The following is a 27,446-nucleotide window of genomic DNA, read 5'->3' on the forward strand; positions in this document are numbered from 1 at the left end:
GAGGAGGACAGGGAGATGGTCGCTACCAATGGGCTCCAGGACATCCACTGTTATGCAGCCAAGGAGGTTGGGGGAGGAGAGGATGACATCGGGAGTGGAGTTGGATTTGGGACAGGTGTGCTGGGAAATGGGGACGAGGTCGCCTTGAAGGGAGGATAGGAACCGATGCCACCGCTGCAACTGGGCGGCGGAACAACTATGGATGTTGAGGTCGGCGGCGATCACGTAGGAGGAGAAGGTATGGTCAATGTGGGAGAGGAAGTCGAAAGGAATATGGGCATTAGGGCGGACATAGATGGTGGCGCAGGTGACGGTAAGGCCGGGGAAGAAGAGACTAAGGATCAGGTGTTCGGTGGGGTCGGGAAGGAGAGGTTGGTGCCGAACCGGGATCTGGCAGTGGTGACAAATGGCAACTCCGCCACACACAATCGGGAGGCGATTATCGGAGTGATGAAGGACGTAGGGTGAAGTCTTACTCTGGCTCTCGTGCTCTTATTTATACAGCCGCACTATGGACGGCCAAAGGTGCAGCCGACACATTTTACCTTACTGACTAGCCACTAGGTTAGCAAAACACCACTTCAAGTTACTAAATAATTAATGGCTTCATTTGATAAAGGCCAATGAAGCTCTCTATTTAATTGTACAATCAGCACACAGGTAAGTATCTATAATTAAATTCTAATGTGGCTAGGTTAAATACTTTCGGCGAGAGAATTGTTTTAGTCGTACTGCACGCAATAGATGAGCTCTGAACTTGCCCTTTGGAGAGACGCTACAGCTATAGTTTTATAGCTACCCTTTTGAAACCTCTCACATCTTTGTTATTATAGCGTATCTCCCTTCTACCTAAATCTAAATATCGTAGCATTTTCTAATCAGTTACTTAATGTATCTTGCTTCTGAACTCTTAGGACACAAAATCAGATAATCATTAATTTCAACCAAAATATTGCTTTGTGAGATCCAGCATTCTCTTTCCATTAAATAACAATGAAAAGGGAATCCGAATACAAATTTTGAAGTTTCTAGCTCCTTCCAGTTGCGCCGATTAATTTTAATGTAAAACGTCCAAATTTCGAAAACTGTCTAAGTTACCAAACTGAAAGTTAACACATTATTATTTTAGCATCACTCCTGACATGCTATTAATTTTTCAGATTATTTACTTTACCTTTAAGGTATTGCGCAACACTGGTGACGTCATAGCTAGTTACAGCGGACTTGGCTGGCACGCAGTGGAAAGCATATGAGTTTTATATGGCGTGAGTAGGCTGCTTCCCTACAGCATCAGTGTTGATAATTCAGCCTGGGACTGGTTAACAGCACTGTTGGTTCTAACGACAATTCAAAAATTTTTTGAGTATCCGCAAGTGGTGGTTCATGGACTTGCTATATTATTCGCAAGACTCTTCGATGATTGTGCACCCACACAGTTGAAACGGATGGCTGCTGGGCATCTCTACAAGGACTACAGTGAGTCTGTACCTTTGGTGGCCCACCAATACAAAAATCTCTATCAAGACTACAGTGGGTCTGCTCTGTGATGATCTACCTACCAATATTCTTCAAAACTTCGACTGACTCTGCTGTGGGTTTGCTTTGTTGTGGCCCATTACCTGTCTGCATGTCAACAGTCAGCACTTTCTTTCCACTGGAAGGACAACACTACTTCAAGACTGCATGGAAATCCACTACTTCCATATGCATTTTCTTTTACTGATCAGACTTTGTGCAATGTAATTACTACTGTGATGAATGATCAGGACTGTCTTTATGGATTGTGAGGAAATTTTTGCTTTTGACCAACAGTGTGTCAATTAGTGTGTGCAATTGATGTATTTGTTATCGTTAATATAAAAAAATTAGCAAATAATTATTGGCCACTGCCCAAAACAATTTGCAAAATTTTTTGTGGGGCGCATGGTGGCTATGTAAGTAGGCTGTTTAGGTTTTTATGCTGGTAACGCCAAGTAGCGCTCTGTATGAAAATCACTGACTGTGCTGTGTGCAGTCTGTGGCTGGTTGGACTCACTGTTGGAATATTCGGTATTGTAGTGTTGGGTGGTTGGATGTGAGCAGCACGTAGCGTTGGGCAGTTGGAGGTGAGCCGCCATCAATGGTGGATATGGGGAGAGAGATGCCAGAGTTTTGAGAGGTTGCTATAAGCGGACGCTCTGGACGCGTGTCCTCCAGAAAAAAGGTAATTTGTAAAGATGGATGTCATGAATTGATAGATATATATATATGATGGCTTTTGAACATTATTAAGGTAAATACATTGATTGTTCTCTATCAATCTTTCATTTGCTAACCATGCCTATCAGTAGTTAGTGCCTACAGTAGTTAGAATCTTTTATTTATCTGTCAGTATTGGCGCTCGCTGTATTGTAGTAGTTCGAGTAACAAAGATTTTTGTGAGGTGAGTGATTCATCAAAAGTATAGGTCATTGTTAGTCAGGGCCATACTTCTGTAAGGATTATTGAAAGTCTGATTGCGTTGCTCTAAAAATATTGTGTGTCAGTTTAATGATGATCAGAATGAGTAAAGAGAAAACTGTTTGAGTAAGTTGAGTTTTGCTCAGCTGTTTGAAAATCAAATAACGTAAGAGGTTTAGCAGCACTGTCGTTAAAAAATTTTCTAACGGTGCGTTTCATATCTCATAATATTTCCTAGGGGACGTTTCACAATATGTCGACAGAATATAAAGTCGTTCATGAACACAAGCTTGTTGTTGGTGCAGAGCTGTGATTGCTTAGGTTATAGCATTTTCAAACGGACAAGTCACTCTGCGAAACATTTAGGCCTCTTACAGAATCTCTCTAACAACTCTCTGAAGCTAAAGAAGACGAAGTAGATGCTACTGATGATGTCTATAAACTCTACAGCAATATTCTCGCAGACTGAACATATGGAATAAGCTGGGAAAAAGGATATATGCTGGGTACTCATTCTATAACTTTACCCCCCAGGGGGTCCACAACTCTTTTGTGGATACGTGCGTGGCGAGCATGGGGCCCCGAGTTATTGCAGCCTTCTTTCTCTCCAGGGCTGCATTTCCTTCCCCTTCCCCTCCTTTCCCCTCCTTTCCCCTCCTTGCTCCTTTCCTGTCGCCCTCTCCTCTCCCTCTCTTGGTGTCCTTGCTTATGTTGGCCCCCACTATCCTCCTGGTTCTGTTGGTTTTACAATTCGGCTTTGTTGCGTAATCATCTCCTCCTTTTGGCATTCCTTGGTCCCCCTCTGGGGGTTTGACCTCCATTACAAAATTTCTCCTCCGTAGTGTGAGCCATTTGGGGAAGAGCACCTTACCTAGTGTCTCTGACGTGCACCCTCCTAGTACATTCCACCTTTTCTTCCATGTTGTTGTCTGATGCTAGGGTGCATAGCCAGCACAGTAGCCAGGCCGTGTGGTGGGGTTGCTATGTACGCTTTTGGTTGAGCCCCCTGAACACACAGGTATCACACTTCTGATACCTGAGCTGTGACCACCTCATGCATGCCATGGAGTGGTTGCTCGTCATCCTGGAGCATCGGAACTCCCGGCAATGGCCACTGTGCCAGACGGCCCTTGCTGTGGCTGGGTGGCGCCCGTGAGGAGAGCCCCTGATCAGAGAGGGTGGTATTAGGGCGGACGCTATGCAAATGAAACGCATACGGGTCCAGAACTTTGGCCGTTCTTCTGCGGCTGTCTCTCTGCGTGGAGCTGATTCTTAAAGTGCTGCTTCTCTGGCCCCTTCGGCCTTCCCTTCCATGGCTACCCCCTGGGAAAAGGGTCAGGCCCGTCGGCAAGGGGCAAAACCTTTCCCCCATTATCTAGTTTGCACCAGGACTGATGGAGATACTTTCACCAATACCAAACCTTTATTCTTTGTGGAACACATTGGAGACAAGTTTGGCGAAGTGGACGCCCTGAGGAAGATGCGGTCGGGTTCGTTGCTGATAAAAACTGCTTCAGCTGCCCAATCTGCAGCCCTTCGTGCCTGTACCCATCTTGGCACAATTCCTGTGTCCATTAGCCCCCACCAGTCTCTAAATATGGTACAAGGTGTGATTTTTCACAGGGACCTCATCCTTCAAACTGATGAGGAACTTCGGGACAATCTCGGACGGCGGGGTGTTCACTTTGTTCGGCATGTTCAGAAGGGTCCTAAAGAAAATCGTATTGATACTGGTGCCTTTATCCTGGCCTTTGAAGGGGATACCCTCCCTGAGAAAGTTAAGATTATCGTCTATCGCTGTGATGTGAAGCCGTACATCCCACCTCCTATGAGGCGTTTTAAGTGCTTGTGTGTTGGACACATGTCTTGCCACTGTTCACAGGCCCCTCTCTGTGGTGACTGTGGATGTCCGGATGTCCACTCCATGAGGGGAGTCCCTGTGTTCCCCCTCCTGTGTGTGTTAATTGTCATGGTAGTCATTCTCCACGTTCACCAGATTGCCCAGTATATAAGAAGGAAAAGAAGATACAGGAGTAAAAGTCCCTCAATCATTTAACCTACACAGAGGCCCATAAGAAATATACACGTCTTCACCCTGTGTCCATGACATCTAGTTATGCCTTGGTTACATCATCACCCCTTCCTCCCCCTTCCTTACCCCCATCCCTCTCCTCCCCCCCTTCCCTGCGGCTCCCACACCCTCTCCTCTGGGCGCTGCTCCCCCTCCCCAGCCGGAGAAGTGTCCCACTTCTTCGACATCTGCCGGTCAAGGGCGCCTCTCCCAGGATGCCCCTTCCCGGCACCTTCCAGGCCAAAGGTCTGCTGCCACATGACGACCGCGAGAGGTGCAGTCTGTCGGCCTCCAGGTCGCCCGGTCTCTTCCTGTTCCTGATCTTGCTGCAGCTGGCTCCTTTATGCCACACAGCCCTCCTCGATCTCAGCCTGAAAAGAAGAAGAAACATAAGTCCCGGGACAAAGAGCCTCTGGTGACTGGCTCCAGCATTTTCAGCCCCATTTAAATCATCGTTCTGTGGTTCTGCAATGGAATTGTAATGGATACTATCGTCACCTTCCGGAACTGAAATCCCTTCTTTCGTCTTACTCTGCAGCTTGTGTGGTTCTCCAGGAATCTCATTTTACTGATTCTCACTCACCGACCCTCCGTGGGTTCCGTGTTTTCTGTCGAAATCGGGTCGGACCCCTGCGGGCTTCTGGTGGCGTTTGTACGTTGGTCTGTGCAGACACTGCTAGCACCTGGATTACTCTTTAAACTACATTGGAAGTGGTTGCTGTTAGGGTCCACCTAGACCCTGCGGTCACAGTTTGCAATCTTTATCTCCCTCCTGACAGGACTCTTACACCTGCTGCCTTAACTGCCCTTCTTCAGCAACTTCCTCCTCCCTTCCTCCTCCTTGGGGATTTTAATGCTCATCATCCCTTGTGGGGCAGTGCCTTTCCATCTAGACGAGGTCTTCTTATAGACCAATTTATTGCAGACCACGACTTGTGCCTTCTTAGTGATGGCTCCCCTACTCATTTCAGTGCCGGTCATGGTACCTTTTCTGCCATTGATCTTTCTCTTTTTTCTCCCTCTCTCCTCCCTTCATTACACTGTTCGCCACACGACGACCTTTGTGATAGTGACCATTTCCCGTTGATTATCACGCTCCCTTCCCGCTCCCCGATGGACAGGTTATCTCTTTGGTCTTTCCAACGCGCCGATTGGCCTCTATACACTGCACAGGTCGTGTTTTTTCCCTCTTTGTCGGGTTATATTGATGACCTCCTACTTGACGTGTCTGACGCGATTGTTCGCGCTGCTAACCTTGCTGTCCCGCGCTCATCTGGACAATTTCGTCGCCGGCAAGTCCCATGGTGGAGTACGGCTATTGCCATTGCCATCTGTGGTCGCCGTCGAGTTTTGCAACACTTTAAGAGGCACCCATCCATAGCCAGCCTTACTACCTTTAAACGCCTCCACGCTAAAGCCTGTTATTTAATCAAACAGAGCAAGCGGATATGTTGGGAACGATTCGTTTCTTCCCTTGGTTCTACTCTCCCTCTGTCACGAGTATGGGCTACACTTCGCTCTCTCCAAGGTTGCCATCGGCAGTCCACCCTCCCAGGCCTTCACCTCCCAGATGGCCTTTGTACGGACCCATTAGTTCTTGCAGAACATCTTGCGACCCATTTTGCAGTGGCATCAGCATCAGCCTCCTATCCAGCTGCTTTCCTTCACCAGAAACAGCGGGCTGAAGCTTCCACCTTCTGTTTTACCCCATGTGAGTTAGAATCTTACAACGAACCTTTTACTGAATGAGAATTTCTTTCTGCTCTATCTTCTCATGATACGGCCCCTGGCCCAGATTCCATTCATAACCAACTGCTTCAACACCTCAGTGCTCCACAATGGCAACATCATCTTCGGGTGTTTAACCGTATCTGGCTCCAGGGTGACTTCCTTCTCAATGGAGGGATAGCATTGTGGTTCCTGTCCTTAAGCCTGGTAATAACCCCCTATCTGTTGACAGCTATCGGCCAATTAGTTTGACCAATGTTGTTTGTAAGTTACTTGAATGGATGGTAGCCCGTCGGCTCAATTGGGTCCTCGAATCTCGGGATCTATTGTCCCCTTACCAGTGCGGCTTTCGAGAGGGACGGTCTCCAATCGATCATTTAATTCGCTTGGAATCCGCAGTTCGACAGGCTTTTTCCCAGCGCCGCCATTTGGTTGCAGTGGTTTTTGACATTCGCAAGGCTTATGACACAGCCTGTCGCCATTACATCTTACTTACCCTTCATCAGTGGGGTCTTCGGGGCCCACTCCCGATTTTTATCCGCCAGTTCCTGTTCCATCGGTCATTCAGAGTTCGAGTTGGTACTGTTTTTAGTTCTCCACGGGCCCAGGAGACGGGCATCCCACAGGGTTCTGCCTTGAGTGTCCTTCTTTTCCTTACTGCTATCGATGGACTTGTGGCCTCTGTCGGTGATTTGGTCGCCCCTGCCCTGTATGTGGATGATCTCTGCATTTGGGTTAGTTCCTCTTCGATGGCATCTGCAGAGCGGCAGCTCCAGGGAGCTATACGGCTTGCCTCTGCATGGACCCTCTCACATGGGTTTCAATTCTCGTCTCTAAAATCGCCGGTGGTCCACTTCTGCCGCCGTACTACGATCTACCCTGATCCAGAGCTCTATCTCGATGCCCAACGATTGCCTGTGGTCCCACAGTTTCGTTTCCTGGGTCTTCTTTTTGACAACAAGCTCACTTGGCTGCCCCATATCAGACATCTGAAGGTAGGATGTTTCCATAAACTCAATGTCCTTCGCTTCCTAGCCCACTCCTCTTGGGGTGCGGACCGTTCCCTCCTTCTCTGTCTTTATCGTGCTCTAGTTCTGTCTGCCGGCCGCAGTGGCCATGCGGTTCTAGGCACTGCAGTCCAGAGCCGTGGGACTGCTACGGTCGCAGTTTCGAATCCTGCCTCGGGCATGGATGTTTGTGATGTCCTTAGGTTAGTTAGGTTTAAGTAGTTCTAAGTTCTAGCGGACAGATGACCAAGACGTGAAGTCCCATAGTGCTCAGAGCCATTTCAACCATTTGAATCTAGTTCTGTCTCGCTTGGACTATGGTTGTCAAGTTTATGGTTCAGCTGCTCCTTCCACACTGCACATGCTGGATCCAGTCCACCATCATGGTATCCGTTTGGCCACCGGTGCCTTCCCTACTAGCCCTGTTGACAGTCTTCTGGTTGAAGCTGGGATCACACCCCCCCCCCCCCCCCTCTCTGTTCGGCGGTCCCAGCTTCTGGTGTCTTATGCACTCGCTATCCGTTCCTCTCCCCCTCATCCTTCCTATTCTATCCTGTTCCCAGACCATGGACGTCGCCCACCCGACTCCCGCCCTCGGGCGGGTTTACCGGTTGGGCTCCGCCTTGCGTCTCTTTGCCGTGATTTTCAGCTTCCTTCTTTGTCCTGTCTTCCTCGCTCCCTCCCCTCTACCCCCTCTTGATTAGTTCCTCGGCGACGAATTCGGATGGATCTCCGCCGAGGTCCAAAAGATTCCATCCCCCCAGTGGTGTTCCGTTCCTTTTTCCGCCAAATTTTATGAGAGTTTCGGGATGCTGTTGTTTTTTACACTGATTGCTCTAAATCTGCGGATCATGTGGGGTATGCCTTCACGTCCTCTGCCGGAACGGACAATCATCTGCTGCCACCTATGTGTGGAGTGTTTACTGCCGAATTGATGGCAATTTCCCAGGCCCTTACCTTTATTAAACAGTCCCAACACAACCGCGTTTTGTTATGTACGGACTCGATGAGTGGCCTTCTTGCTATTGACCGGTGTTTTTCGAGCTATCCGTTGGTCTCTGCCATCCATGACCATCCCGCTGATATTCACTGTGCTGCTTGTTCCATTGACTTCATTTGGGTCCCTGGCCATGTGGGTATCCCGGGTAATGAGCTCGCTGATCGATTGGCTGGGGGAGCAGTCACTTACCCCCGTTTTCTGTGACCCCTCCTGCAGCGGATTTACGGCTTCAAATCAAATCCCACTTCGCACAGTCATGGGCCAATTCTTGGGAGGCTACTCCCCTGTCTAATAAACTTCGTGCGATTAAGGTGACACCAGGCCCGTGGCGTTCTTCCTTTGCCTCTCCCGAAAGGACTCGACCACACTGTGTCGTCTCCGCATTGGCCATACCAGGCTGACCCATGGCTTTCTTTTGCGTGATGAGCCACCCACACTTTGTGGTTGTGGAGCCTTCCAGTCAGTAGCACACATTTTGGTTGAATGCCCCCTTCTTTTGGCTCTGTGTGCTAAGTACATACTCCCCCACACTTTACCTTTGATGTTTACTGACGATTCCCAGATGGTCTCTCTGGTTCTCGGTTTCCTCTGGGAAAGTGATTTTTATTCTCAGTTTTAAGGTTTTTAATCTGTCTGTGGTATTGGGGCAGGGCGGTGAGGGTTTCGGTGTCTCCCACTGTAAGCAGTGTTCAGAGATTCCCGATTCACCTCCCTGACCGAAATCCTCTTTTCTTCCCCTTTTACTCTGTTTTACCCCCTTTTTTTTTTTAACAAGGATTGGTTAGTCTCCTTTTCCCATACGTACTTCTACATTCTAGCGGTTGTACCTTTTAAGTCACAGGTGGTCTTGCCTGTGCTGCTTCAGCACAGCGTTGGGTTCGTTCTCTTGCTGACTTCCCTCGTTTTGTTTTTACCATTGACACCATGACTGCCCCTTTACGTTTTTAGAGTTCCGTTTTATTGTTCTGACTTTCCTGAGATGTCACATTAGCGGAATGGACCACATTTGAAACAAGGGACTGATGACCTTGCTGTTTGGTCCCTTAAGCCTCAAACAACCAACCAATCTAAAACTTTAACCAAGAACACAACAGCAATCTATGACAGAGTATTTGAAAGAACACCTGCTTTACTGAATGAAATATCCATAAAAACAACAAAATTCCACAGTTGTTTGCCTACAGATTTAAAGAGGCATCTGAAAAGTTCTGTGAAGGGTACCATAATACGTTAAAAATGCACTGGATAGGAAGAGTTTCCTCGGCATAAGCACTGAGACATGCCACTAAGCACCCTTACCATGAATATCATTGAAGTGAACCCCCCCCCCCCCCCCCCCCAGTAGGCTCAAGGTTCTTTCGTCAATTCGTGCATGGTGCACGCATGGCCCCGAGCTATTGGAGCCTGTTCTTCCTTCCCTGGCTGTATTTCCTTCACCATGCTCCTCCCTCCTTATCATCACTCCTTCCCCACTGTCCCCTCCTTCCCCTCTCTTGGAGTTCTGATTTATGTCGACCTGGCTATCCACCTGGTTCCACGTATTCTTGGCAATTTTGTTTCTCCTACCTGACTTGGGGTTTAACCTCCACTTCTCAATTTTATGTTTCTAGTGTGAGCCATTTGGGAAATAACTTCCTCCCTAGCGTCTGTAGTATGGATTCCTGTGCCCACCCATCCTTCCCCTATTCCTCCCCTGTCGTAGTCCCCCTCTGCCCGCTAGATCACCAGTACATGTAGCCAGTCTGTGTGGTGGAGATGTTACGTTCCCATCACGCTGAGCTCCTTGACAACACAGAGATCACACTACCGATACCTGAAAAGATCCCTACCCACGTAATCCAAGGAGTGGTTGCTTGTCTTCCTGGAGCATAGGAACTCCCAGCAACAGCCGCTGTGCCAGGCAACCCTTGCTGTGGCTGGGTGGCGTCTATGGGGGGAGACCCTGGTAGGAGTGTGTGGTATCAGGACAGATGCTTGGCCCGTGAATAGTATCAAGCTGCAAAATTCTGGCCGTTCTCAAACTGCTATGTCTTCGAACAATAAAGAACCTATTAACGCTGCTTCATGTGACCCAGCAGCCTCCTCTTCCCTGGCTACACCCTGGGAGGAGGGCCAGGTTCGCTGTCTTGGGATGAAACACTTCCCCTGCTACCTTGTCTGTACTAAGATAGACGGTGACACAATCACAGCCATAAAGCCATCTTTTTGTGGAGAATATAAAGGACAAGTTTGGTGAAGTGGAGTCTGTTAGTAAGATGTAGTTGGGCTCTCTGTTGATCAAAGTTTCTTCTTCCATCCAGTATGCAGCTCTTCATACTTGTGATCGTCTTGGCAATGTCCCAGTGTCTATTACCCCTCACCAATCTGAGTATGGTCCAGGGAGTGATTTTTCACTTGCAAACTGATGAGGAACTCAAGGCTAATCTGGAGCGACTAGGGGTTTATTTTATTTGAAGTGTGCGGAAGGGTCATAAAGACAACTGCACCAATACTGGCGCCTTCATCCTCACTTTCAAGGGAGGTAACCTCCCAGAAAAAGTAAAGCTTAGATGCTACGGATGTGATGTGAAGCCATACGTCCCATCACCTGTGACGTGCTTTCGGTGCATGTGTTTTGGGCATATGTCTTCCCACTGTACGACGGACCCTCTGTGTGGTGACTGTGGATGCCCACTTCAAGAGGGAAGCCCCTGTGTTCCACAACCTGTATGTGTCAGATGTCACGATCGCCACTTACCCCACTTGCCAGATTGCCCAGCTCTCAAGACAGAAAAGAAGATCCAAGAGTGCAAGTCCCTGGATCGTCTGGCTTATGCTGAGGCTCGCCAAATATATGACAGACTCCATCCAGTGGCACTTTCTTCAACTTTTGTCTCTCTTACATCATTTCCCCCATCCTACCTCTTCCTTACCTCAACCCTGTCCCCCTCTCCACTCTCCCCCCCTCCTGGTCACCTTCCCCTTACCACTTGCCTACAGTTCCTACACCTTCCCCTCTTGGAGCTGCTTCCCTCTTGGAGCTGCTCCCCTCTTGGAGCTGCTCCCCCCTTGGAGCTGCTCCCCTCTTGGAGCTGCTCCCCTCTTAGAGCTGCTCCCCTCTTGGAGCTGCTCCCCTCTTGGAGCACCGAGCGAGGTGGCGCAGTGGTTAGCACACTGGACTCGCATTCGGGAGGACGACGGTTCAATCCCGTCTCCGGCCATCCTGATTTAGGTTTTCCGTGATTTCCCTAAATCGTTTCAGGCAAATGCTGGGATGGTTCCTTTGAAAGGGCATGGCCGATTTCCTTCCCAATCCTTCCCTAACCCGAGCTTGCGCTCTGTCTCTAATGACCTCGTTGTCGACGGGACGTTAAACACTAACGATCACCATCATCACCTCTTGGAGCTGCTCCCCTCTTGGAGCTGCTCCCCTCTCTGAGTTGCTCCCCTCTTGGAGCTTCTCCCCTCTTGGAGCTGCTCTCCCCTTTGTCGGCACCTGCTGGTGATGGAGCCCCCTCCCACCGCCCCAGGGCCCTCCCCTAGCGTCTCTGACAGGAAGCCTAAACCACAACTCAGTCAAGAGATGCAAAATCTGTGCACCATAAGGTCGCCTGCTCTCCTTTGGTTCTGGATCTTGCAGAAGGCTTTTCTCCCTTTGTGCCCTGTGCTCCTCCAACTCCGAAAGAGAAGAAGAAACAAGAGTCCCAGAACAAGATCCCCCCCATGCCCCTGTAGGTGCCATCTCCCCCATCAGAACCGGAGTCTGACATCTTGTTTATGGTTGTCAACCTGACCTCACTTCTCCTCCCGTATGTCAACCGCGACTCTCGCCTCACAATAACCCAGTGAAATTGCGACGGATATTATCGTCACCTACGGGAAGCACAGCACTGGTTTCCTATTATTGTGTTTTCTGTCCTGCTGTTCAAGAAACGCACTTCCATGATGACCAGTCTCCAACGTTTCATGGTTATCTGTCGGAACCTTGCCAGCCCGAGTATAGCATCTGGAGGGGTCTGCACTTTGGTTCACACTGATTTCATTACTGACTGGATCACCATTCATACCAATCTGGAAACAATAGCCGCTACGATGCAAATGACCCATGCAGTCACTGTTTTAAATGTCTACCTCCCTCAAGGTAGGCCAGTTCGTTACATTGAACTGTCTGCCTTAGTACAGCACCTCCCGCCCCTTTGTCTGTTAATTGAGCAAGTAATTACAGACTTAGATTTGAGTCGCCTCAAGGCCAATTCCCCTACCCACTTCAGTGCTGCTGATGGCACCTTTACTGCTATCGATCTCATGATCTCTTCCCCTGCTCTCGTGGCTTCCTCTTATTGGGCATCCCATGATGATCTTCGAGACAGTAAACACTTTCCAGTAGTTCTATCGTTCTCCTGCCGCCTTCAGGCAGACAGGCCCCCATGTTGGGCATTCTGCAGGGCTAATTGACCTTTATATAAGACTGCTGTGCACTTAGACACCTCTCTCGAATTGCATTTATGTGGTCGTGCAGGGTGTCTCTGCCACTATTCCTCATGCTGCTGGCACTGCTATCCCCCTGTCCACAGGCCCCCTCGTCGTCGACCGGTATTGTGGTGGACCAAGGACGTAGCAGTCACTATCGAGGACTGCCGACGGGTTTTGCAGCCATGTTAACGACACCCTTCACAGACCAACCCTGTTGCTTTAAAACGTGCTAAGGCTCACTATCTTATGAAGCAGAGTAAAAAGGAATGCTGGGAGCGCTATGTTTCCTCCTTGGGGACGTATGCCTCTTCATTGCTGGTTTGGTCAAAGTTCAGTAGCCCACTGGGTCACCAGCGATAATCAACTGTCAATGGTTTATCCTCAAAGGTGTTCTGTGTACTGATCCATTGGTCCTTGCAGAACACCTCGTAACACACTTCGTGGCAGCATCGGCGTCCACTTCCTATCCTACCACCTTTCTCTGGCAGAAACGCTGAGTTGAACAGAACCCCGTCTGTTTCAACCCCCACCAAGCTGAACCCTGTAATGAACCCATCACTGAATGGGTATTCTTGCAAGCTCTTACCTCTTCGTGTAACATGGTCCCAGGCCTGGATTCCATCCATAACCATATGATCCAACACTTGGACATTACCTAGAGGCAACATCTACTCAGTCTTCAACCATATTTGGCTCACAGGTGCCTTCCCCTGGTATTGGCGAGACAGTACACTTGCCCCAGTCCTTGAGCCTAGGAAGAACACAGTGTCTCTCGATAGCTACCACCCTATTAGCCTGACGAACATACTTTGTAAACTGCTCGAGAGTTTCTGATTACATTGTGTACTCGAATCTCGGGGCCTTTTCTCTCTGTATCTCTGTGACTTCTGGGAAGAACGATCTCCTACACCGAGCGAGGTGGCGCAGTGGTTAGACACTGGACTCACATTCGGTAGGACGACGGTTCAATCCCGCGTCCGGCCATCCTGATTTAGGTTTTCCGTGATTTCCCTAAATCGCTCCAGGCAAATGCCGGGATGGTTCCTTCCAAAGGGCACGGCCAATTTCCTTCCCCATCCTTCCCTAATCCGATGAGACCAATGACCTCGCTGTCTGGTCTCCTTCGCCAAAACAACCCAACGATCTCCTACTGACCATTTCCACCGCTTGGAAACAGAAATCTGACAAGCGTTTACTGACTTCCAGCAAATTTTCACAGTCTTCTTTGACATTTTAGTTAACCCTCCCTGACTGGAGCTTTCGTTCCCCCTTCCGATTTTTATCCGCGAGTTTTTCTCCCACCGGCACTTCCGGGTTCAAGCTGGCACTTGCCTCAGCTTCCGATTCAGGTGAACCGTATCCAACAGGGTTCTGTGCAAGTGCCCCCCTCTTCCTCATAGCCACCAATAAGCGTGTAATGTCTGTTGGGTCTCTGGTTAGCCCGGCATTGTATAACGTAGATTTTTGCGTCTGGTGCAGCTCTCACTCTGTAGCATCTGCTGATCACCGGTTCCAAGGCGCCATCTGATGGGCCTCTGTGTGGGCCGTCTCCCATGGCTTCCAGTTTTCTCCCTCCAAAACGCGGGTTATGCGTTTTTGCAGCTGACCAACAGTACACCCCGATCCAGAACTTCATTTAGGCGACCAGCTTCTAGATGTTGTAACACAGTCCCGTTACTTGTGCCTTATTTTTTTATAAAAGCTGATGTGGCTGCCCTATATTCGCCACCTGAAGACTAAGTCTATGCAGATGATTAAGGCTCTCCACCTCCTGGCCCACACATCTTAGGGTGCAGATTGTGCTACTCTTCTCTATCTTCACCATTGTGAGAAGTATCGGGCTATTGCTGCGCTTGAGGCTAGTCCCATTGTCAGTCTCCTCACAGAAGCAGGGATTCCCCATCTACAAATATGATGGAACCAACTCCTGGTTTCTTACACAATCGTCATTCGCCGATTCCCTGACCATCCTGGGTACCCTGTGGTTTTTGCAAACGAGACATACCGCCCTCCTGATAAGTACTCATGGGTGAGACTGCCGGCTGGAATGTCTCTCACTTTCTTCTTTCGGGATCTTCATCTCTTCTCACTGGAATGTACCCTGTGTATTTCTTCCCACACACTCCCTTGGATGGTGCCATGACCATGGTTTAGGTTTGATCTATCCCATGGTACTAAAGTCTCCGTCACACCTATGGTCTTTTGGCATCATCTAAGTTCTATCCTCGAAGAGTTCTAGGGTGGTAGAAGCTTCTAAAATGGTGATTCTAAAACGATAAAGTGGGATATGCTTTCACTTGTACTTCTGGCTTAAAATACTATTTATTGCTGGTATCATGTAGTGTGTTCACATCAGAGCTCCTAGCCATTCACAGGGCCCTCCATTTTGGTACTCACTCCACAGTGTTCTTATATGTGCTGACTGAATGAGGACCTGTAGGCAGTCGACCGATGCTGATCTGGTCACCCTTTGGTCTCCGCTATCCATGACCTTCTCTCTGCCCTCCGATGTGCTGCCAGCTCAGTTGTCTTCCTCTGGGTCCTTAATCATGTGGGCATCCCATGGAATGAACCATCTCACCGTTTCACGGGAGAAGCAAATACTTACCCTCATTCCCTGTCACGGTTCCAGCTGCAGATGTGCGAATCTACGTCAAATCTCTCTTTGCCCAGAAGTGGAATGACATCTGGTGCGCTACTGCTATCAGTAATAAACCCTGCACAATCAAGAAGGCTACTGTGGTTTGGTGCTCTTGCTTCTGCTCCTCTCGGAAGGAGAGTCTTATACCGTCTATGTGTTGATTATTGTATTGCATTGTATGTTAACCAGGGGCCTAGAAACGACGTAGAGACTCCATCCCCACCACAGGTGCAGTGGTCCACAACACCATGACGACTACCGCAGTCCACTTCACCCCTCTGACGTACCACACCGAACGACTCTTTCACGGTTATTGGGTGGTTCAGCCCCCTGGAACCACCCCCAGTGGAACCTCCCCCCCCCTCCCCGAGGGAACATCTCAAACCAGATGAGTGTAACCCCTATGTTTGCGTGGTAGAATAATGGTGGTGTACGCATACGTGGAGAACTTACTTGTGCAGCAATCACCGACATAATGTAGCTGAGGCAGAATAAGGGGAATCAGCCCGCATTTGCCGAGGCAGATGGAAAACCGCCTAAAAACCATCCACAGACTAGCCAGCTCCCTGGACCTCGAGACAAATCCACCGGGTGGATTCGTGACGGGGACCAGGCGACGTTCCCAAACCAGAAAGCCGTGCGTTAGACCGCATGACTAACTGGGCAGTCCTATGTTGCTCATACTAGTCTCACCCACTGTTTATGCTTGAGTGATGGGTCACCCCACAATGTGGTTGTGGGGCCAGAGTGACAGTACCATGTGTGTTAGTGGTATGTCACCCCTCTTTTGGTGCTTCGTGCTAAGTACAGTCTTCAAGATTCCTTATCTTTAATATTAGCAGACAATTCATGGATGTTTCAACAGGTACTCAGTTTCCTCCACGAAAGTGGTTTTTCTTTAGGATATAAGGTTTTGCTTTACGCCTAGAATAGGGCCAGGGTTGGGGTCTCTCTTCATGTTTTCTTGCTCTGGGACCCACGATCATTCCCCCGTGTGAAGACAGCTCTTTTATCGCTCTGCCTCTCCCGTTTTTAGATTTGGTCTACCCTTTTATGCCTTCGTGTGTGTGTGTGTGTGTGTGTGTGTGTGTGTGTGTGTGTGTGTGTGTGTGTGTGTGTGTGTGAGGTTGTGTGTGGTTGTGTGTGTTTTAACTTCATCGTTTTACAGTTTAACTCCTCTGACTGGATCTGTCCACTTTTAGCAGACCCTCTTTCTTTCACTAGTAACATTGGAATCGTCGGACTGATGACCTCTCCGTTTATTCCCATAACCTCAATCAATCAGTGAAGCGAAGCAGTGGTGCACGCTGAGAACCAAGCTAACAGTCAGTGTGTGAACTCATATCATTGTCAAATAGGGTGAGAAATGTAGCAATGCATTAACAAGACGTTTTGCCTCAATTTAGGAAAAAACAGTGATGGAGACACATGGAATATTAGTGTAAGTGTATCGTGTTCCAGCAGTAAGTAAAACATCTGTGTTAGAGTGCTTGAAATGGTTTAGAGACGGAAAGGAAGTAGTCGAAGATGAGCTGCTTTCGGATCGACAAGCACAATGCCACACAATATCGTACCAGTACGGCGGATGCTTGCAGATGATTGCCAGTTGTGTTTGAGACTAATAGTAGAAGAGTTAAAGATAGTGAAGACAGTGTGAGCACTACTGTTCAAGGGCATTTGAAAATGCAGATGATTTGTACCCGGTTTGTACTGCACAACCTGACAGACGAGCAGAAGCAAACTCAGAGGGAAACTTCTTGAGCTTTTATCGACATGTCTGACCGTAATCCACAGTTTTTCAAATTCATCATTACAGGAGACGAGACCAGATGCTACCACTTCGATCCAGCAACCAAGTGACAGTCAATGGCATGGTGTTAATCACCTTCCCCACCTCCCAAAGAAATGTCGGCTGACACACCCAATACCAAATGATGATGGCCTTTTTCGACAGCAAGGCTTGATGCATCAGGTTATCTGCTCGAGGGTTAAACTGTCAACATGGAAGTTTGCCATTCAACACATCCAGGAGGCTCGGTTAGAATTGTGCGACAACCTAACTGGCCAGGGTAGGGTTTGTCAATTATGAAGGCAGGCAGTAGAAAGTTACACCATGTTCTGGCGGACATTATCTTGATGAAATCTAATCTCAGGATGGCTTGCCAAGAAGGGCAACAAAATAGGGCCTGGAATGTTACCGACATACCGCTGTGCTGTAAGGGTTCCGCAGATGACAACCAAAGATGTCCTGCTATGAAAAGAAATGGCATCTCCGCCCATGACTCCTAGTTATCAGGTCGTGTAGGGGACGACAGTCTGATTGGTAACCCACCGCTACCCAGGGCGTCTCCAGACACGCCTCTGGCCTCGAATCTCATTTAATGGAATAGAATTATCTTCAATAATAAGTTTCACTTCTAACTGAGGCGCAGTCACAAGCGAAGACATATATGGAGGGTCTCTAGACATCAGTGGAATATCAACCAGACACCTTCCCATCATATGGTCCAACAGCCAGAAGTGATGGTCTGGGGTGCCATTTCATTTCATAGCAGGACATCCTTAAAGCACAACTGCACATGGATGATATTCTGCGTCCCTTTTTGTCGCCCTTCATGCAAGCCATCACGCCTTACATTTCAGCAAGGCAATGTCTGCCAGTGCATGGCTATAATTTATACTACTTGTTTCAGTAGGATAAAAGGGCTGGTTCTAGCAAAAAGTCGGTCACCAATGACGTCGATGATGTCGCCGATGACTAAGTGTTTACCCACCTCCACCTCCATCTCCATCTAACAAAGGCCAGCCCATTTGCCCTATGTATAAAATGGCGAGTAAGTCACATTTTGCCAGGAAATTCCCATTTTGGTGGAAAATTCAAAATTATAGTGGAAAATGCAAAAGAACAGCCCAATTGTGCTAGTGTGTTTCATGTGGAAGTAGACCTGTTGTACTAAGTACAAATTGGCGGGAAATTCTAAACAGTACATTGTCATTCTGGTTGACATAGAACACAGCCTCCATGACGTCACAATCGGAGATTTGGAATATGGGCGTGGCATTAGTACGACGTCGGAATTCAGGATGTCTCACCTGGAAACAAGCTGTTGACAGAGGCATATGAGGCGGCTCTGTGATACTACAATCCATCGCAGAGCTGTCAGGATATTTATGTAGCGTTGTGGAATTCTAGCATACTGATCTAGACCTATGATGTCACTTTCTTGCTGAGATCTGTTGGGTTACGTTTATAACAGTGTAAAATTCCAGCTCAGACGTAAGATACTGGCTCAGTCCTAATATTAACTCAAAGGTGTATGGGCTCTACATACTCCGATTTAGGATGTGTCTTTATTTAAACAATCGCCAGTGAAGGGGAGGTAAGGTCTCCCGAACCCTGTACCTTCGGCCCCGCCCCATGCATCCGAGCCGCCCTCACCTTCCGCACCACTCTGTAATCTGTGGGGAGCACGATGACCTTCACCCAGCGATCCGCGTCCATGATAAATACGCTGAAGAGCCAGATAAATCGGTATACCTGCCTGATACAGTGTAGGGCCCCCCCAACACGCAGAAGCGCCGCAACACGATGTGCCATGCACTCGACTAATGTCTGAAGTAGTGCTGGAGGCCATTGACGCCACGAATCCTGCAGTGCTGTCCATAAATCTGTAGGAGTACAAGGGGGTGGGCATCTCTTCTGAACAACAAATTGCAAGGCACCCCAGATCTGCTCAATAATGTTCATATCTGCGGGGTTTGGTGGTCACCGGAAGTGTTTAAACTCAGAAGAGTGTTCCTGGAGCCACTCCATAGCAGTTCTGGATGTATGGGGTGTCGCATTATCCTGCTGGAATTGCCCAAGTCCGTCGGAATGCACAATGGACATGAATGGATGCAGGTGATCAGACATGATGCTTACATACATGTCACCTGTCACAGTCGTATCTAGACGTATCACATCACTATATCATTGCAACTGCTCATGCACCACACCATTAAAGAGCCTCCACCAGCTTGAACAGTCCCTTTCTGGTATGCAGGGTCCATGGATTCATGAGGTTGCCTCCATACCAGTACACGTCCATCTGCTCGATACTATTGGAAATGAGATTCGTCCGACCAGGCAACATGTTTCCAGTCATCAACAGTCCGATATTGGTGTTGACGGCCCCAGGCGAGACATAAAGCTTTGTGTCGTACCGTCATCAAGGGCGCATGACTGAGCCTTCGCCTCCGAAATCCCATGCTTCGTGGAATGTTTCGCATGCTGACATTTACTGATGGCCCAGCACTGAAATCTGCAGCAGTTTGCGGAAGGGTTGCAGTTCTGTCACATTGAACGATTTTCTTCAGTCGTCGTCGGCGGCCCCTTTCTTGCAGGATCTTTTTCTGGGCGCAGTGATGTCGGAGATTCGATGTTTTAGGGGATTCCTGATATTCACGGTACACTCGTGAAATGGTCGTATGGGAAAATTCCCACTTCATCGCTACCTCAGAGATGCTGTGTCTCATCACTTGTGTGCTGATTATAACACCACGTTCCAATTCACTTAAATCTTGATAACCTGGTATTGCAGCAGCAGTAACTGAGCTAACAAGTGCCGCAGACACTTTTTGTCTGAGATAGGCGTTCCTATTTACGTATCAGGAAGGGCTCTCAACAAGGGAAGTGTCCAGCAGTCTCAGAGTGAACCAAAGCGATGTTGTTCGCATTTGGAGGAGATACAGAGAGACAGGAACTGTAGATGACATGCCTCCTTGAGGCCACCCAAGCCCTACTACTGCAGTGGATGACAGCTACATACGGATTACGACTTGGAGGAGCCCTGACAGCAAAGCCACCATGTTGAATAATCCTTTTTGTGCAGCCACAGGACGTCGAGTTCCGACCCAAACTGTACGGAATAGGCTACATGATGCGCAGCTTCACTCCCGACTCATTGCCAAGGTCCATCTTTGTTACCACGACACCATGCAGAGCGGTACAGGAAAGTGTATTAGGCCCAATATTGTTTCTGATATACATTAACGACTTCCCACAAAGTATCAGACATGGCGAAAAAATACTTTTTGCTGATGATAGCAACATTGTAATAACAGGTGAAAATCCAACACAACTGTCAGAAAGAGCAAACGAGGCTCTCAATGATGTCCACAACTGGTCATTAAAAAATAAAGTAACCCTAAATGTAAAGAAAACTAACTATATTAACTTCCAATTGAACAAAAAACACAATGCCACTAGAATAAAAGTTAATAATAATGAATTAGAATGTGTAACAAGTACCAAATTCATAGGGATGAATGTAGACAGCCAACTGAAATGGACAAACCATGTCAACATTTTGGCAAAGAAATTATCCACAGCATGCTATGCTCTTAGAATCCTTGCACCGGTATGCAATAATACCTGTCTTAAAATAACATATTACGGATATCTACACTCAGTCCTCAGCTATGGGATCATGTTTTGGGGAACAAGTGCCAGTAACATACAAACTGTGTTCAAAGTACAAAAAAGAGCCATAAGGATAATAACAAATAGCAACAACAGGGCCCACTGTCTAGAATTATTTAGAAAGCTAGGAATTTTAACTGTTTCTTGTGAGTATATCTTTCAGAACATAATGTTCATTAAGAAAAATCTCAACATGTACAACACAAACAGCCTAATTCATGACCATGAAACAAGAGCTTGTCACCACATCCACCTAGACAGAAAGAACAAGGCAAAGACGCAAAAAAGTATATTTTACAATGGGATAAAACTGTACAGCAAATTACCACAAGAAATTAAAGAAATAAATGAGCCCTTCACTTTCAGACAAAAGCTTAAAACCTTTTTAGTAAGTAAAAGTAGTTATACTGTAAAAGAATATTTAACGTAGATGTAGATTATTAGCAACATATGACATTATCACCAAAATATTATGTAATTATAAATATGTGTATGACTAGTTATAAAAACTACACAAAATATGAGAAACCTGTTTAATTGTAAATGTAAATGTATGCTCATGTGTTGTAATCTGAGGACATCCATACAATATTTATTGTTCCACGGATGAATAAATAAATAAATAAATATTTAAACAGTTGAGTGAGGTCAGGCAAACCAGTTCAATCCCTCCCACCCTAGATTCCTCAGCAGCAGCCTTGGTAACTCCTTTTTCAGGTAAACCTGGCGAGGACATAACAGCCTTTTTTGATGATTTAGTAGCAGCTGCAAAGTTAGGATCATGGTCAGATGAACAGCTCTTATAAATGACAAAGTTAAGATTGATAGGAGAGGCTAAAGCACACATATTATACCATGAAGAATTACGGAATGCTCCAACATTTGAGGAATTGAAGAAAGGATTACTTAAACGTTTTCAAAAACAGAAAAGCTGTAGATTTTATAGGGAAAATTTAAACACTATCACTCAGAGGCAAAACGAGTCATTAGAAAGCTTTGTAGATAGGATTAGAAAAGTTAATATTAACATCTATCAGTTGACAACTAGTGATGAAGCAAATAAAGTTATTTTACAAGAGGCAGAAGATAGAGCTCTGGATACACTTTTACGTGGGTTACCTCCTGAAACGTCCCGTCGTGTCAGGGCAGAGTTTCCCAAAAATTTAGTGGAAGCTGTATCTGTGGTGACAGCTTTCGAAGAAATAGACATTGCCACCAGATACAAGGAGAAGCGAAATGTATTTTCAACAGGAGTACGATGTTTTAGTTGCGATCGACAGGGACATATAGCAAAAAACTGCAGACAACCTCAATGCACTAATTGCCAAAGAATAGGTCTCACATTCAAGGAATGTAGGTCTAAGAAAGTTTTTGGAAATAGAACTCAGTTAAACTCCAACGAGAATGTCGGAGCCGCCGCCAGGCATTCCCAATAAAATTTCATCCCATTAAGGCGAATGTGAAGGCGGAATGCTGGTTATCTGCTGCCATACAGGATAAAGAGGCAAGGATACTGGTGGATACAGGCGCAAACGTATCAATAGTGAGTAATGAACGCATTGGAGAAAAGAAATATGACCCTCCAAGGTACAGATTGAGTGGGGTAGGAGGAGGTACAGTGAAGTCATTAGGATGTACATCATTGATTTTCTATATTCACGGTGTACAATTTCAAGAAGATGTAGAAGTGGTAACAAAGGTAACTGACGGGTACGACACGATCCTAGGGTTGGATTTCCTGAATAAACAACACACTAAAATCGACCTCAGACAGCAAACTGTAGAACTTAGCGGAATAGTGTTTCAGCTAGGTGACACTGCTGCAAAGGGCTCGCTGCCGCAAGATTTCCCCAATCGGAAGGCGAAATCAGCTACACTGCGTGCAACGTCCTTGAAGGTTGATTCACGGGATAAGATACCATTTGGCTCAGGAAAACTTTTCTGGATGACCGTTGACCCCGATGTACCTACAGATACAATATGTCTAATAGAGCCATTAGAGGAAAATGAGGAATTAGATGGATCACATTGTTTTGTACGTAGAAGTGTTGTACGGGTTCAATACGTTGAGGGAGAAAGAAAAGTACCGGTACATATTGACAATTTCGGAGTGGAGGACAAAGAGTTGCATATGAGAATATTAGTAGCTACAGTCAGTACTTTTGAAGAAGAAGATTTCATTTGGTCGGATATTGATGATGGTCAGAAACCAGACACCTATAAAACCGCATTACGCCAGAAGATTGAGCATTTGAAAGGAAATGACAGAGACACGATAGAAGCAGTTTTAGTTGAGCTCCAAGATTTATTTAATGCAGAAGGTCCACTGCCAGCAACAGATATCACACAGCATAGGATTGCAACAGGAAATAGCCCCCCAGTTTATAGGAAGCCTTATAGAGTTCCGCATCACTTACAGCCAGTACTGGATGAATTTTTAGAACAGCATCTAAAAGATGGAATTATAGAATATTCTGATTAGCCTTATAATTCAAATATTGTAATTATTCCAAAGAAGTCTCCCGACAGTACGAAACGATATAGATTTTGTTGTGACTACAGACACCTTAACAAACAAACTATCTCAGATGTTTATCCTCTTCCAAACATTACAGATATCATTGACAGTTTGGGTAACAGTAAATACTTTTCAACAATCGATTTACATAGCGGATATCATCAATTGGAAGTTGCCCTGAAGATAGGTATAAAACAGCATTTTCTACCCCTTGAGGCCACTGGCAATTTAAAAGAATGCCTTTCGGTTTGAAAAATGCACCAGCAACTTTTCAAAGACTACTCGATGGAGCATTGCGAGGACTCAAAACTCGGCAATGTTGTGTATATCTAGATGATATTATCGTATTCTCCAAAGACATTAATGAACATGCTGTGCGTCTGCGTAATGTTTTTCAGAGACTTATAAAAGCTAAATTAACATTAAATATGGAAAAATATCGTTTTGCATTGACAGAGGTTACATACCTAGGGCACGTCATTAGTGAAAAAGGAATTAAAACAGATCCTCGATTAATTTCGGCAGTTAAGGACTTCCCAACACCACAACGCGTTAAGGAAGTACAAAGTTTCATTGGTCTCACATCGTATTACCAAAAATATGTTCAAAATTTTGCTGAAATTGCCCGACCCTTGGCCCAATTATTGAAAAAGGGTGCAAAATTTCATTGGTCTGAGTATTGTGAATCAGCATTTCAAACCCTTAAAGATAAGTTAACACACAGCCCAGTATTAGCCTACCCAGATTATAATAAAGAATTTATTTTATCCTGCGACGCAAGTGGTCATTCAGTAGGAGTTGTTTTGGGTCAGAATATTAATGGCGCGGAACACCCCATAGCCTACGCTTCGAGACAACTAACAACGGCAGAAAGAAATTATTCCACAACGGAGAAAGAATTGTTAAGCGTTATTTATCGTATCAAATACTTTAAATGCTACTTGTATGGTAGGAAATTCAAGGTTATTACAGACCACAAAGCTTTAAAATGGTTGCTTGGATTAAAGGATCCATCTAGTCATCTCGCCCGTTGGGCCCTATGTCTTTCCGAAATGGATTTCGAAGTTATCCATAAACCAGGCAAAAAACACACGAATGCTGATTGCCTAAGTTGGAAAATAGCACTTTTGGAAGCAACAGGCCGAGATACTGAGTACTGGAGAAAGGTACAAGATGAGGATACAGAATGCAAAAAATACACAACTCAAAACCAATTTTGCTTTGAAGATGGTGTATTATGCCGTAAAACAAAACTTGGACCGTGAATTGTTGTTCCCCAACACCTTAGACAAGAAATAATGGCAGAGGCCCATGATCATATCCTTGCAGGACACGGTGGACAACAGACAACCGAAAGACTTGTAGCAGAGCGATTTTGGTGGCAAACCAGAAAGCAGGATGTTGCGCAGTACGTTCGTAATTGCATTGCGTGCGCACAACGAGCTGAACTTTCTTGTTCAAAAATACCCTTACAGAGGCTCCCCGAGGCTTCTTGTACATTTCAAATCTGCGGAGTGGATCTCTACGGGCCATTTCATGAAACACCTGCTGGTAATAAGTATGTTCTTACAATTATAGATCACTTTTCACGCTATCTAGCTATGGTGAGTCTCCCAGAGCAGCAAGCAAATACAGATGCCCAAGCTTTAGTTAACAACTGGATACTTAAATTTGGCGTACCTGAAGCTATTATCACAGATCAGGGATTTAATTTTATGTCTGAATTAATGAAACAGCTATGCCACTTACTAAAAAATACGTAAATTATGCACAACTCCATTACACCCTCAGTGCAACGGGCGCACAGAAAGAGTTCATCGGACAATTGGCAAGATGCTTAGTTATTATATTAACAAACAACATTCTAATTGGGATATGTATTTAGCAATAATCGTGTCAGTATACCATGCCAAAACGCATAAAGCAACTGGCATGTCACCTTATGAAGAAGTCTATGGGAGTAAAATGCTGTCCCCCTTTCATGTAATCAGGCAGAAAAACGGAAAAGTCGGTGAAACGGTAAAAGATTTCAGTCGAATGATGTGGTTGTATGGAAAAAGGTTCAAAAATCTAATACAAAGGCTTTGGAATGACCGGAAAGATTAGATAATGCCTAAGCTAAATATCCAAATTACAAAATCGGTCAGTGGGCGATGCTGTCAACCCCATACATTGCGAAAGGAAAAACGAAGAAATTTGTAACAAACTACAGAGGTCCTTATCAAATTATTGATATCACGTCACCAGTCAATGTTAAACTGCAACTGCCCACCCGAACTACTATTGTCCATGCAAGTCATTTAAAACCTTTTAAGAGCGCTCCAGATGTAATTCCTTCAACAATAGTGTCTGCTTTTCCGAAGGGTGGAGGAAGTACCCAAAAAGGAAAAAGAGTGGCCACGCCAGCACAACATACAGACATGGCACCATTCAATCTTCTACCAAGGGTGCGATTGTAATAGTTCAATCATAGTAGACTGTGGATAGTATACAAATGTAAATAATTAATACATTATAATGTTTTTTTTTTAAGTTGAACGTAGAAACTTGTAGATCTTGTAGTTAACAATGTATTCCTTCTTTTCTTTGTTTTTGTTTTTACTAGGTTGGTATGTTCATAACCATGTTGTTTGCATTTTCAGAAAAGGCCATGCAAGCATTTCCTACACAAAACCTCTCCTACCTCAATGACTCCCTTGACAGTTCTCTTCTGAAGTCATTACATATGTTCATAAACTGAGAGCAAGGCAAAACTGATGCCAATGTTATGATGCAACATGTCTTAAAATTAAAAAGTGAACACAAAACTAAAATTATAATGCTAGGAACAGGTATATCTGGAACCTTTGTGTTGGTGTTTCTGCTTTGTACAGTTACCTTTTATTTAAGGCAAAAAATAAGCCAAATCGTAATATGACACTTCATCAAATCCCTGTTAACAGGATACCACACTCTTAACTGGTGTACTTCAGTGGTTATTTGTGAGCATTAGCAATCTGTTACAAGATGGCCGCCGAGTAAGTAACGCTAGAAACCATTTCCGGAAAGCTAAGTGATTTAGACAGGAATATAATTTAGTTTAACGCTGACAACAAATGAAATACGTGCGTTAGTGTATCGTTTAGTCTTGTCGTTAAAGGTTTGACTTTTCTTTGCGTATTTCTTCAGAAAACACGAAAAGATCGTAACTTCGCGAAGACGCGCTTAGGCTTAAATTTTGTAAACGTGTTTGTTTCTTGTTTCAAGGTAATTTAACTAGTTTCTCGGTAACAAATAAGTAAACTACCGTAAATAGCGTATAACTTCATTGTTTTAATACAGATTTCAGAAAAACAGCGTAACTTTATATCAGAAACTTGCCTATATACATTTGTTTATAGGCCTAATTCTCGTAACGTTTTTGGAGAATCAAAGTTAAAGTATCTCGTTTAATTGCCCTTTTTTCATTCCATCGAGTGAAATATATAATAAATAGCGTATACCTTCGTTGTTTTAATACAGATCTCAGAAAAACAGCGGAATTTTAAATCAGAAACTTGCTTGTATACATTTGTGAATAGGCTTAATTCTTGTAACGTCTTTTTTGATTTTCGGTGATTTAATTGATTTATTCTAGCTAAAGTATTATTTTTGCCATGAGTGAGAAGTGCCTGACTTGCCATAGAATTGTTAGTTCCGGGGTTTGGTGTGATGGATGCAGTAGTTTTTTTCGCTGGGGGGGACTGCAGTGGCGTGGGTATTGGGAAAGTGGATCAGGCTCATCAGTGGTTATGTAGGATTTGCAGCAGAGATAGGAAGATAGTGGAACAGGAGGGGAAAATTCCTGCCCTTCAGGCTAAGCTAGATCAGGCTAGGGAAGATCTGGACAGGTTAAGAAGGGAGAAGGGCAAAGAGAGGTGGGAAGTGGCAACAGGTAGCAGAAGGAACAGGCCTAGAACTAAGTCTGACAGTTTTGTGGTGAATGTCAAAAATAAGTTTGACCTGTTGCTTCAGTTAGAAACTGATGAGCCTCAAGCAGAGGTAGGTGTTGACAGGACACAACAAACTTTCAATAGGAAATTGAAAAAGAATGTAGGAAAGTCATCGAAAAGGAAGAAAGTTTTGTTGTTAGGCAGTTCTCATGCCAGAG

The sequence above is a fragment of the Schistocerca piceifrons genome, chromosome X (assembly GCF_021461385.2).
Source record: "Schistocerca piceifrons isolate TAMUIC-IGC-003096 chromosome X, iqSchPice1.1, whole genome shotgun sequence".
Classification (NCBI taxonomy): domain Eukaryota; kingdom Metazoa; phylum Arthropoda; class Insecta; order Orthoptera; family Acrididae; genus Schistocerca; species Schistocerca piceifrons.